A 12,735-nucleotide genomic window follows, 5' to 3' on the forward strand; every position below is an offset into this window, starting at 1 on the left:
ACACATTTTACCTAAAGTATACTTGATATGTGATATATATGGTATATATACTTTGATCAATATCCATTTATTTTGAAAACCCCGTAAACAATAATACACCTCAATCTTTGTTTTCAAAACAAATAATAAACTCTCCATAATGAGCTTCTGTCATGATGAATAACCCTAAAAAAAATTGTGAAACTTTCTAAATATTTTAGGCTAGATTTTGATCATTTAAAGTGAAAAACAAAATTTGGATGAAAATCGTGAATCTATCAGTCCCTTTAAGATAATAGAAAACGTATATTACTTTTTCGATGATGAATTCATGCTTTATAGAGGTTCTTAATGAGCCATTAGATAAACTTAATGAGCCACCTTAATGAGTATCTGAATAGGATCTTGATGAAAGGGGGAGAACTCTGCAACAGGATCATACAGACTTCTAATAAAGACTTCTCTGTTCAATAAAAAGGAACTTGTCAATAAACCTAATAGTATCATTCAGTCTAAAACAGAGAATATAGAAAGGCGTAATTTCTTCTTCAAGTGTAAAATGTGGCTTAAGTAGGGGGAAAGAATTTTTTTGTAGAATGTCCAAAACTTTCATTTTATGTAGGATATTGCTAGCCATCTTCATGCAAGTATTGTCTTAAGATGCCAGGTCACATGACAGCGCAAAAAGCTGCGGAGTATTGATATTTTTATCATTGTCATGATGAGCAAATTTCAATGGCAAGAAACATTTAGTGGAATATGATTAGTAAGATAATTGTAAACAAATAAAAAAAAAGTTTTGAAAAAGAAGAAAATGGAAGTTTGGTTTATGCAGTTCCTTTTGTGTTTAAATAATTTGCCATGGTGGTACTTGCAAGGATGCATTCAATCAGACATGCTTAGATGCTCCAATTAACCTCAATTTTACAGAAGAGTTAATTGAATTTCTGGGACCAATTTCGATCCAAATTAAGTAACTTCAATGATAGAATTTTAAAGAAGGATGATAGATGTAAACACAAGATCAAACTAGGTAAAATCTCATTTCATTTAAAGGCAAACACCATGGTATGGGTATTACTGTCTTTAATTATGAATGGGTTTTTTAAGGTTATCCTTTCAAATTTAATGAATTTTTTGTATGTCTTGTGTATTCTAACGGACTTTGTAACATTTATTGGGATCAGAGAGAGAAAACCTTCAATGCATAAAAATAACAGTGAAACAACAGTTGATGAATTCTTATCTTTAATGAATTTTAATTTCTAATTCAAGTGTTATCCAAGTTACAGAATTTGATTGTTAAAGCTTTATGTGGTTTGTGTCACCCAGGGGGTTGGTACATTGATAGGGGTCCAAAACATAAATATCCATTAGACTGAAAAATGTTTGCAAGGAGGTTATTATGAGAGCTTCAGCTCCTTAGTATTTGGACAAAAATAGTACTATCTAAGCCCCCCCCCCCACTTAAAATTTTCTGGATCCAACCCGAAGCTCTTTATAAAAGTTTGTAATTCATCAGTACTTCTGCCTGTCTCTGACTATCTCTAGTTTAATTGGTTGTTCTTCTACATGGTCAGCTGCCTCACTGTGTAAAAGCTTGGAATGACAGCTCCTGACTCAAGTATATATAGCAAGAAATTCTTATAGTCTGGACTGGGAACCTTCAGTGTAGAGCTTTGATATAAGGGGATTTATTCATGGCCACCAGCAGTCAATTGTATCATGATTCTGAATTGAATGCCTATCAATATGGATCATAAAATCGCTATGACAATCTCTTGAATCTTGGACAGCGTAAAGAAGGATCATAATATATTGCTAGTGTAATCAATGCATGAATATCGAATGTCACCAAAATTTTTATCATTTCTTCATAAACAAGATTCCTTTGGGCCTCCCTCTCTGGAAGATAGAAGTATAAAGTAATTTTCAAACTTTACATCTAATTAAATTTAATTGAGGACAGATATGCAGTGAACCTTAGGATTTTTTAGGTCACCTGAGTCACTCAGAGGGCTTAGTGCAATTGGTACGTGTCATTGTGCGTTAACAATTGAACATTTTTAACTTTTTGATATTTTTGAACTGCCATTCCAAGTTTTTTTTAAATTTGGTATAAAGTACCTTCGAGACAAGGCAGACAAAAATTGTAAACTTCAGGACTCCTGCACCCCTGGGGACTGGGGGGGGGGGGGGGGGGGAGGAGCAAAAATTACTAAAATTTGACCAATTTTCAAAAATCTTGTTCTCTACAACCACACATGTGTAAGATAAACTAAATGCATAATGATGTAGAACAGGAAGTCCTCTATTATAATTGTGAATTTCATGATCCCCAGGGTCGAGGTTCTGACCCAGACCAGAGTGGGGCCAAACTTGGTACATAGCATTTATGTGTAAAACATTTGAATAGCATCTTCTTTAGTGCTGTTGATACTAAATTGAAACCAAATAGATATTTAGAAAGAGTAGGAAGTTCTTTACCAAAATCGTATATTTGATGATCCCAGGGGTAGGGGTTTTGGTATCAGGGTGTGGCCAAAATGGTCATGCAGTGAACAATAGAAATATTTAACTTCTTGATAACTCGCATTCCAGTTCCTTTCAATTTTGGTATGATTTAGCACCTTTAGGACAATGAATCATAAATTGTAAATTTAAGGTAGCTCCATCCTCATGTGACTTATCAATATTAATGGTTAAAAGTGGAAAAACTTTATTAATTTCCACTCAATATAGTTTAATTCAATTAATAACCAAAGAAAATGTATATGTTGCCACCTTTTTAAAGATGTCAGACATACAAAAACAGAAGTATATATTAACATCAGAAAATCACACATTTTCGTTAAACAGAATAATAAAAATAGATAAAAACTTGTTGAAATGACAAAATTTAAATATCAACAGTTTTAAAAAAAAAACTGCTAATTCATAGATATGTATAGATTAATCATGGATATTAGGGAAACCAATGTATAATAGACATCCAGTAGAGGAAATTCCAGCACACGAGTTATTGCCCTTGACAACATTTTTAAAATCATAAATAATTGATTATCTATGGAAAATATAAACTTTTTCAGTATTAATAGTATACCAGATTTTTTATTATATCCAGTGAATAATATTCCTCAAAAAGATATATTTCTATCATGTGCAAAGTTTAATTTATTTAGATTTTTGCAAAAACCTATGATGTCACATGAGGATCGATCAATCTTAAGGACTCCTTTACCCCTGGGCCATAGGGATGGGGCAAAAACTGTCAAAAATTGACCAATTTTCAAAAAAATTCTCTACAATCACATATGGGTAAGAAAAACTAAATGCATAGTGATGTAGAGTAAGAAGGCCTCTACAAAATTTATAAATTTTATGATCCCCAGGGTTGAGGTTTTAACATCAGGATGGGGCAAAAACTTAGTATTATATACTATATATGAGAGAAACATTTTATGATATATCTTCTTCAATGCTATTAATGCTAAATTGAAAGTAAATAGATATTTAGAAGGAGTAGGTCGACCATTGCCAGATTTGTAAATTTTTGATCCCAGGGAGTAACAGTTTTGGTTCCAGGGTGGGGTCAAAATTATAACTTGCTCATTTAAAAGAATTCTTTATATTTGCTGGTTTGGTATAAAAACTAACTGCTTATTTATATAGAAAAAGCAGGAAAGGATCGATGTACTAAAATTATGTATTTTGCAATCTTGGGGTTTTGACTTCAAAAATAGGTCCAAAGAACTGCGAACAATATTATTGTTTCACCGCCTACGGTGACCTTCTGGTAAATTTTTAAAAGTTATTTTAAATGATTTTTTATGTCAATAGACATATTTATATGTATTTCACTAACAGGAATCAATGGAAAACGGAAACTATTTTTAAAACATTCTCCCTATATGAAACACAAATTCCTTTTTGTAGGCATTAAAAATTGTCATTTAGCAAATTTATACCAAAGCTTTTGTTGTTTCACTGGGGGGAATTTAACATATAAATTGTTTACAGACCACAAATTACAGTGAAAATGTTCACTTTGTGATCAGTTACAAATGAAGTTAAAATGAGAGAAATGAAGATTAACCATTTTTTACTCAATAATATAAATTAATTTGACAAATTAAATAGTTATTTATTGATATCAATAATCATTTTATAGCCTGGTTTCAGGGAACATATTTATCTACCCCCTAATCAGAAGGTATTAAAGTTAATAATCAATTACTGATGGATTCTACATTGCATTTGAAAAAATATCATTAGCAAAATTGCAAAGCATTTTAGAGTATATGAGTTGAAAATGTAGGTGGAAATCCAGAGTTAGCGTGCGTAGTTCTTTGTTATATTGTGTTAATGTTACATACAAATTATATTATGTGAAGCCTTTCATCGTGCAGTATAGGCACTTTCGAGGGCATTTAAGTTTTATGAACACATCTTGTTGCTAAATATTAGAATTTAGCTTAGATAAGCAGAACAAAATTTCATAGTCCTTGGCACTAGTGATACTTTTAACTAATTATTAGCTGACTGATAAGGCCTACGTGCAGGCCTCTTGTTTGTTGTATTTCCTTGATCTGAAGAGTTACATTCATAATGCACATGGATTTTTCATACTTTACTGTGAATTTACAGTAAGTGTGAACGACTCAGCTTCTCAAGTTCATTCGAGGTCTCGGATAGTTGGTTTCAAAACAAATCTGTCAGTGTTGACGCATCAAGGAAAGAACAATCACTGCGATTGGACCAATATTTAAAGGGGCGGGAATGAAAATAATTTTAGATGGTCACACGTGTCTTTACACTGGCGTGTCATTACATAATCTTTTAGCACGATGGAAGAGACTGCGAAAAGGGAAAACCAATACCAACTAAAACAATGACGTTGATTTTAAAATTACATGCCGAGAGTTTATTTTATGGTAAAATCAGTAAGAAGTTAGGCGTCGCAAAGGCCACGTTATAAAATTGTCAATCATGGGAACTCTTGCACCGAAAATGTCGCCAACGAAGCTCACACTGCACCGGCAATGCTCACACCGGATGTACTTTTGTTAATCGAGTATGAAATTAAAAAGAAATCAAGTGTATATTAATAGAGAAATCAGACAAAATTTATTAAGAAGAAATATTTGTACCCCTGACAATGTACCAAAGGTGTCTTTAATTTGTAGAACTGCGATAAATTTTTAGGGAAATGACTTTCAAGAAACTGCAAAGAAAATCCAAGAGAAGCATATTTTGTCTGAACACAGGGACTCGTCACGAAATATTTGTCTTTTTAAAATTTGACATCGTCTATTCTATCTTTAAAAATAAATGCAAATATAGAATAGAGAGGGTCAATTCGTGACGAGCCCCTGTGGTCTGAACACGAACGAAGTGTTGAAAATTTCTTTGCTACTGATTTTATTGCAATTTAGGCCGAGTCAGTTATATATATATATATATATATATAGAGAGAGAGAGAGAGAGAGAGAGAGAGAGAGAAACTCTAAACGCTTTGTTGAAATATTTCGACCGGATCACCGGTCTTCTTCAGTCGTGTTTTCGTGAAGAAGGCCGGTAACACGGTCGAAATATTTCAACAAAGTGTTTAGAGTTTTTTCTGTATTTTACTTCCAAAAAAGAGACTTTATATATATATATATATATATATATATATATATATATATATATATATATATTGACGAAGCGAGTGTCGCGTTCGTACAACGGGTAATCGCAATCATGGACATACCATAGGAACTTGAAATTTTATCAATAAAGTTAATAAAATGTACTTGATTGACCATAGCTCAAGGCTTGGTCAATCAAGTACATTTTATTAACTTTATTGATAAAATTTCAAACTCTTATGGACATACAGTTAGGGGTGGACCAGTGATATAGGTTCAATTTATGGTATCACAGAGTTCGGGCCCAAAACGGGCTTAGCCCCTGTGGGTTCAAAGGTACGCCAGTATCGTAACATTAACAATCGACCTTTGCTGTGGTTTATTATGACGTTATAGAATGCTAACGAAATGCTGAATTTCTTTAATGTCTTACATGTACAGTAGAGGGGTGGTTTGGGGAATTTAGTTTTTGCTAGAATTCACAGAACTTGCCGTTGTTCATTCAATTAACAGTATCTAGCGATGGTTACTTCCGAATTTCTTACGGAAATGTGGGTATATATAACAGTAAAAGACATCAAAGCATGCCATGTGTTGAAAATAAATGTTTTCTCGAAGTAGAATATCTATTGATCTTATTACTTAATCTGACAAATTATTTTAGGGGCGAGATCAAATGTTCAATGTTAGATAAAACTGAGTTCGCATAGTTCTCACCAAGACACACACACACACACACACCCCTCCCCCCAATACAAAACTTAATATGAAGTATGTTGAAACTAATCGATTAACAAGTAAAACAAATGAAAGTGTACATTGAAACTATTAAACGTTTATTAAAATGTATTATTATGTGGTTTTAAAGTCAGTTGTCTTTTTTTCCCCACTAACGTGTAATCGATGTCGGATGACAGAAACTTACGAGTTTTTACCCCCTCTTCCCCCTAACTATTTGAATTTAGAAATTTTCCCGACATGATCTTTTCCAATGCTTTGCAAGATTTCGAAAATATCCTCTGAGAGATTTATTTTAAAATAACGATATGGAAACTGCGAATGTGAAAGAGACAACAAAACAAAAGCATTGTTCTTAAACGGACAAAATCTCCTATAGAAACATGTACTGAAATTTCTGATCACTTAAAACTGACAAGTATCTACAGGAATTTAAGGGAGTAACCTTTCAATTTTTATTGGGATATAGAGGCAACTGCGGATCCTGCCTTTTCCCGCAGCATCTAGTATATATAAGATAAACTTTACAAGACATTTTATTAACGTAATCTCAAATCTCCGTTGTCAAATCAAAACCGATATTGAATCTCACGCTACGTACGGTGCAATTTACACTGAAATCAAATAGTGAAACTTACACTTGTTAGGCACGAGATAATATAATGCCAAATACTTGGGACAGCCTACCTATAATTTAACCGACCTATCAAAAGCGCTCTTTAAAATCACTCGGGGACTTTCCAAATGAACTATCTGAAGCACATCATGTACTTGCCGATATGTCTCGTTCACACTTACTGTAAATCCACAGTAAATGTAAGATATTGAGGAAAAATAAGAAAAGGTGAAGATAATTAACAAACAGTGATCAATCTCGTAGCTCCTGTAAGGAATACAAAATAGAGAATTGGGCAAACACGGACTTCTGGATACACCAGAGGTAGGACCAGGTGCTTAGGAGGAGTAAGCATCCCCAGTCGACCAGTCACGCCAGCTGTGATCCCTATTATATCTTAATCTGAGGTAAACGTAATCCGTAGGCAGAATCGGTGTGCCAAGAACGGCCTAACAATTGGTATGAAACATGCCAGACAGCATTTAACCCAATGACAAGTTGTATTGGCAAACTACCATCTTACCTGAAATATACCTTAAAGTCCTTTGCATAAAGTATCATTTTAAGTTTACTGATTTTCCAAAGTGAAACATGAAGATTCTATTTTCATAACAAGCCAAGATTTAAGGATTGGAAGTTTTAAAAAAAATCTACATTGATAGATTCAGTTCAGTTCATTTAAAGTGAATCCTTTGACTTTCCATAGACATATATCATACTTACTGCATGATCAACAAACATAGCAATAGGCCATAGTGATTGTTGTATCAGGATATGTTACATGAAACCAATAATCACACTTGTAGATATAGTTATTATGATAAATTTAAAAAAAACTAATTCACATTAAGCTACTGCCAGGGCTGAAGCAATACTGGTCTGAATTTTTTTGTTATGATGGATGACTGATTCTGAGATGTTCACAAATTATATAGGTCATGCTGCAAGAGGACGGGGGCTACTAGCAGCCGGTGAATATTTAATCACTGCTTTGAAATTCTTATATTTTCTTTGGTGGGTTTGCCAACTATGTATAGGTATAGGGTACCTTATCTGGAAATTATCATTTAAAAATATGAGTTTTATCTTTAATGAATTATTATCATTTATGATGAAGATGACTTAGAATTTTATGAGGAAGAAAACATTGTTGGAATGAATCTGAGATTTTAAAAAAGTGCCATTGTGGCAAAAATGAAACCAGCATATTTTTTGTTTTAAGATAAATGGCACCTCTTTGGCTAGCTGACACTGGATTAAGACATAAGGTTGGCAGTCTGCAGATTGAGCCTTCAAGTCCCTAAGGTGTTTTTGAGTTATATATAATGATTTTAACACTATAATTACAATTTTTTGCTACATTAGGGTAAAATTTTTATATTTCAAACACAAGATTTTATTACACAAATATCCGATATTTTTCATGATGATGTGTTTTACCTCCGTAACATGTCTGAATGTGAAATTAATGTATACATTTAGTTGGAAAATTACAGTTATTGTACTAATGTTATTACATTAGAACTTCTTGGTGCCATCAATATCTTATTTACACTATCTGGTGTGATGTGTTTCTGAGCTGGGTGTCACATTTAGGGATAATCTTTCTGACTAATAACCACCCTACCCCCTCCTTTTACATGAAATTGATCATTGATTTCTCATAAATGATTGAAGTGAATGTCTCAATGCAGTGAGTCTGTTTAGTAGAATTCCAATATTTGAAAGAAATTGTCTTTTTATGATTATTAGATTCCATTAGAACATGCAGATACAATGCCAAACTGATAATTTCCTTACCTGGGAACTTCAAATTCCATCATAATTTGTAATAGGACTTTGCACTCTTTAGTCCTGGCCTCTGGCAAGCTGTGCTTAACCAGTGGCTGTGCTTACCTGGCTGTGCTTACCAGTGGCTGTGCTTACCTGGCTGTGCTTACCTGAGATCTGAGTGGTTAGGATAGATACAGGTTTAGCAAGGAACATGTAGTGATGGTGTACTTAAAGCAATTGGAAGATTAGAGGTGTGATCTCTAGAAAATGGAAGCTTTGATTGACCAAGGTAATCTGAAGTCATGTTTTCTCTCAGCGAAAATCAAAGGTGGTACTATTGCTGAAGCCAAAAGTTTTGTCTGCTTTAAGCATTTGTTTACATCCTGTGCTGTGGTATTGCTGAACTTATTTGGATTTTATTGCTCATTGTGTTGTTGGAACATGTTGGAACATTTTATTGTGCTCCCCACCTCTCTCTCTCTCTTTGTGTGTGTATATTTGATGTGTGTTTATACATGTATACTGTGTGTCTGTGTATATTTTATATATATATATATATATATATATTGTCGTTGGTCATTTTAGTGCTTTGTATGTGTGTATATATGCATATATATATATATATATATATATATATATATATATATATATATATATCCAAAATTGAAATAGAGTCTCAGTAATCGGATACTAATATTAAAAAAATATGAAAAGAAAACACTGAGAAATCCTCCGTAAAGCTTTAGCGCTTTCATTACATCTTCAGAAGCTAAGTTACAACAATGTATAGAATGTATACATATTATATGTGAGTATGTATGTATATATAAAAGCATCGAGTTCCAACCACACCTGTTATCAATCAGTGTCTGATCCATAGGATAAATGTGGAGACAAGGTCAAATACAAGAATTAATACAAATCACTAAAATGACCAACAATATGAACACTTGGACTGTCAATTTCCAGGATATTGACCTGTGATCTCTTCCTCAGGGCAAATGAAAAAAATTAACCTTGATGTACATAGATGGCTAAAGATATACCCCAAACAAACCAACACTAGCACTAAAACTACACTAAATCTACACACATATTTACACTACAAATTACATGTTTATTGTTTTTGACTTGCTTATCAGTTTTTTCTAAGGAGCGAATAAAGACACCTCCTATTCGTCCAGGGTTAGGGTAATCCACATTGCACGAAGTAGGTTCTTTATTCTAAAAAAATCTACACAAATAGTAGATATGATAAAAATATCACAAAGCCGATTGAATATATACTTAACTATAGTTTCTTTACTTTTCATTGTAACAATGAATCAAAAGCAATAAAATATTGTTACACATTGATATAGTTCAATAAAATATTGTTACACATCGATATAGTTCAATAAGATATTGTTACACATTGATATAGTTCAATAAATTATTGTTACACATCGATATAGTTCAATAAAATATTGTTACACATCGATATAGTTCAATAAAATATTGTTACACATCGATATAGTTCAATAAGATATTGTTACACATTGATATAGTTCAATAAGATATTGTTACACATTGATATAGTTCAATAAGATATTGTTACACATTGATATAGTTCAATAAATTATTGTTACACATCGATATAGTTCAATAAAATATTGTTACACATCGATATAGTTCAATAAAATATTGTTACACATCGATATAGTTCAATAAGATATTGTTACACATCGATATAGTTCAATAAGATATTGTTACACATTGATATAGTTCAATAAATTATTGTTACACATCGATATAGTTCAATAAAATATTGTTACACATCGATATAGTTCAATAAGATATTGTTACACATCGATATAGTTCAATAAGATATTGTTACACATCGATATAGTTCAATAAATTATTGTTACACATTGATATAGTTCAATAAAATATTGTTACACATCGATATAGTTCAATAAAACATTGTTACACATCGATATAGTTCAATTTGACGCCATGATATTATGTTGGTATTATAATTGGTGCTGTAATATTTTCATTATTAATATTACTAATGGTTTGGAGAGAAGAGAGAGAGAGAGAGAGAGAGAGAGAGAGAGAGATTAATTAAGAACCCTTTGCATGACAGACTATCTTCGGTACACAGGTACATCTCAAAGACTAGATGTGCCGCTATTGATTTGGAGACCACACACTCTGAACATAGGAAGTATATAGTGTCTGCTCATTTTGAGAGCCCTTTTTTGACAGACATCAAAGTTGGTACACTAGAGTAGATGAACCCTTTTGATTTTGTGTTCACATGGTCAAAGGTCAAGGGTCAAATTGGATATAGTAATTGTCTCCTCTTATTTTGGGAATTGGAACCCTTTGCTTTACAGATGTCAAACTTAATTGGTACACTGGTACACCTTATAAGGAGTAGATCACCCCTATTGATTTTGGGGTCACATGGTCAAAGGCCAAGGGTCAATCTATTCTGGACAGTTCAAGATATTGTCCATTCAATATCTGGAATATTGTTTTGGCACCACTATCAAGCGATACATGCATGTGTATAAGTACTTAGTCTACCCTTTTCAATTTTGCACCACAAGGGCATACGTGTGTCTGAAACATTTCTTATTTGTGTTTTTATTTTAAGTATGTAATATATATATATATGTGTGTGTGTGTGAGTGTGTATATATGTGTGTTTGTGTGCGCATGTGTGTACATATATATGCATATGATATGCACATCATTGTCAGACAATTAACCTCTGGACATGGGTGGATGATATTTTAATTATGTATGTACCACATACTTTAAGTTTGTTTATATTGAATAGGGCATGTAAAATGTCTTCTGTATATTTATGTTTGTATAATAGACCATCACAGTAACAATTCTGAAAGCAACATTTTCATTAAGACAATGAAACATAATTAGAGTAAGTACTTAAGTCTTTTTATTTCTTGCACATTAGAATGTGCAGGAATCACATATATATATAACAATAAAGCTTTTTTTTTCAAATTAATGGGCATCTTTCAAGTCAAGGTCATAGTTTAAGCCTGGGTGCAGTAAACTTTTAAAGATTAGAATTCATAAAGAAATATTCAAATGCAAAATAGAAGCAGTTTTCCAATTAAAGTGAAAGCATTTGATTTAAGTAGGATTCTTTTTGTATTGATACAAATTAATGACATACACCTCAAGAAATAACAAAATCATAATGGCATCAGTTAGATTCCAGATTAGCCAGAAATCACTCGACTTTTCAAGCTACTTAGATTATCAAGGTCAAAGGTTGAGAAATTCATCATAGAAAAGTAAACAATATTCAAATTTCATTAAAATTACTGGATACATTATGCATATCAGAGACCTTATTAGCACTATGTATGCAGAAAACCTATTAATGGATTAATGACGGTTCTCATTGTGAGCTGTTTCTCAGTTCTTTTTGTTCCTGCAATATGTGACATATTATTGACCGGTTTGTGTCGTATTATATACCAGGGACAAGATCAGATAGGATTAACTCAAAATCTGAGAAATATGTAAACTTGATTAAGAATGGTTGAGTTTGCCAGCATCTGAGAGGAAGCGTTGGTACCCACGATAGCCAATTGTGTGATGCTGAACATTAATTGAGCCGAGTGAAGAGAGTGGGATGTAAACTCTATTAAGGATTACTATTAAGGGGACAATATTATCTGGGAAAGATATTAAAATGGACAGGAAATGTGCTTGGAATTTGTTGATTTTATTTTTAATATATATACATCCAGTTTACTTTATTAGTATTAATTTTAGTGAACATTATTCATTTAATTCAATCCCAAAAGTTTTAAATTGCATAAAGGTATGGGTAAACTATTAAAATTAATAAAAACAGTTATAGATTTCAATTTACCAATTATTGAGAGAAAAAATCAACCAAGGAAAAGAAATATAATAAGATTCGATATCCATTTCAGTTGCTGTCAGAAATAGCTAATTATGTCATGTAAA

General features: G+C 32.4%; 2 protein-coding genes across 3 annotated transcripts in view; one reads left to right on the forward strand and one right to left on the reverse strand.

Moving 5' to 3' along the window:
- The window catches only part of LOC125677249 (CD109 antigen-like), a 291,878-nt gene that overhangs the window by 180,086 nt on the left and 99,057 nt on the right, over nt 1-12,735 (forward strand). The window lies entirely within an intron of this gene.
- LOC125677283 (FMRFamide receptor-like) overlaps nt 1-12,735 on the reverse strand; it is a 35,414-nt gene that overhangs the window by 22,228 nt on the left and 451 nt on the right. The gene's annotated exons all lie outside the window — the stretch shown is intronic.

The sequence above is a fragment of the Ostrea edulis genome, chromosome 1 (assembly GCF_947568905.1).
Source record: "Ostrea edulis chromosome 1, xbOstEdul1.1, whole genome shotgun sequence".
Classification (NCBI taxonomy): Eukaryota; Metazoa; Mollusca; class Bivalvia; order Ostreida; family Ostreidae; genus Ostrea; species Ostrea edulis.